This window comes from Aplysia californica, unplaced genomic scaffold, assembly GCF_000002075.1.
Source record: "Aplysia californica isolate F4 #8 unplaced genomic scaffold, AplCal3.0 scaffold00142, whole genome shotgun sequence".
Classification (NCBI taxonomy): Eukaryota; Metazoa; Mollusca; class Gastropoda; order Aplysiida; family Aplysiidae; genus Aplysia; species Aplysia californica.
The window spans coordinates 984241-986125 of NW_004797412.1; the positions used below are offsets into that span (position 1 = coordinate 984241).

Here is a 1885-nt window from a genome sequence, read left to right on the forward strand (position 1 = left end):
CTGTTCCCGTCACCCATCTGTTTGAGATCTCTAAAAAAAAGGCTTGGTCTACTTCTACCTCTGTTACCTACAATCACAACATAACAGCATCGAAATGAAATAGAGGAGGTAAACTACACCACAGTGCCTACCAACCGGCCACGGAAAAGTGTGCCAAAACAAACAAAGGGACTTCGGCGGGTAGTTGGAGGGCACCACTGGCTTTTCTTTCCCTCTGTTCTTTCAGTTTGCCTTACTAATTTCCTACACTAAACAGCCGTCTTTATCTCGATGTGCTCCGCTGTACTCAGACAAAACACACATACGGAAATTGAAGCAGAGAGTAAATTTTCCGCCTGTTACTGTTATTAACATCCACACACTGGGATTATTAGAGGCCCATTATGAATTATTCATTAGAGACTCGTTCTCGTACAGCTAGCTAAGAAGGTTCAAAATTGGAATGCAGACGGACCCCGGGACATGCAGACGACGTAAACTGGCACACTACAACCAAGCTGAAGACAAAAAGGTTACCTCGGACAAATGCAGACCTGCTGGGGGGAAAACAAACTACCACCAACAGAATCAGTAATATTATTTATTCCAAGCTGTACTTTCCAACTGTTTCGTCTTAGTCATGTCTGTCGCACAAGGAACCAATGTTCGGAGATGGGGCGTGGGGCGTCTAGGGCAGAAAATTAGGAGGGGAAAGGGGGGTGGTGGATTCACAGACGTGTGATCAGTAACCAATTCGCATACCAATTTTAAAAAATCCCAAACCAAATACCACCCCCCCCCCCCCATTTTTTAAAATAAAATTCACCCAAGTACCTCGCTTACTATTCCTTATACGCACTTCACAGACAGCCATGAAGGTGTTCGGCATTTTTTTAAAAACACATCCACAAAACAACAAACACATTAGTTACCTTACGATTGGACTGGCAGCAGTGGGGAGGGGGGGGAGGCAGGGGTGCATTTTGCTTCTTTCTGTGTTGATTTGAATAGTCTGGACTGTTCCATATACATGTATATGTATCATAGTTTGGCGATTACAAAAAATTTTTAAAAATTTTTTAAAACAAAAAAACTCAAATCAATCAGTGTACTCTAGCTAATACATTTGAACCTATTATCATACCGATTCAGCGTCCAAAAAGGCCCTTCAACCCGTAGTAATCGCTTCCCTCGATTACCAGGCTCCATAACATTAACCCTGTCCTTACAGCGACCGCACACACGCGCACACACACACACACACACACACACAGAGAACGCACACACACACAGCACGCACGTACGTCACACGCCGCAGTCTCATCTTCATTCCCATCGAAACGTGTGTGCGTGTGCGCCCGCGTGTAGTGTATGTTGTGGGAACAACACGACTCGTGCGAAATACTAAACACGCGTTCGTTCACGTCTTGCTCCTTGAGCACGGTGCTGTTATGGTTTGTGGAACCAACGGTCTCTTGACCTAGAGAACGTGCCGGGGGAAAAGATAACCATGTGAATATCATTATAATATATTTCTCACTTGGATTGTGTTATAGTATGCTTTGCAGCCCCCGTATTATTCTACTGTGGAGTATAAAGACTTTTCACATCGTGTGTTATCTAATTTTTCTGCCTGGGATTATAAAGGCTTTGCACATTGTGTCATCATTTCTATATGGATTAAAAGCAGACATAGCACACAGTAAAATTTGTCTGGGTTGGAACAAAAACGCCCTGCAAACCATCAATATAATTTTTCACACTTGGATTACGAAGGCATTGCGCAGCGTAAAAATTGGATTACAAATGTGTTGCAAATCGAGTTGTATTTAAATTTGTATATGTGTGTGTGTCTCTCTCTCACTCTCTGTGTGAGTGTGTGTGTGTGTGTATGTGTGTGTGTGTG

At 43.2% G+C, this 1885-nt stretch overlaps 1 protein-coding gene across 5 annotated transcripts in view; it reads left to right on the top strand.

Moving 5' to 3' along the window:
* The first annotated feature begins 1260 nt into the window (after nucleotides 1-1260).
* Nucleotides 1261-1885, top strand: part of LOC101848347 — a 15191-nt gene continuing 14566 nt past the window's right edge. For 3 of the 5 annotated variants that reach the window (XM_005096934.3, XM_035969381.1, XM_035969382.1), the window contains exon 1: nucleotides 1261-1491. The gene's annotated coding sequence lies outside the window, so the exon portion shown is untranslated. Of the gene's footprint in view, nucleotides 1788-1885 lie in introns of all 5 variants that reach the window. The other 2 variants (XM_035969379.1, XM_035969380.1) reach the window with 2 other exon arrangements.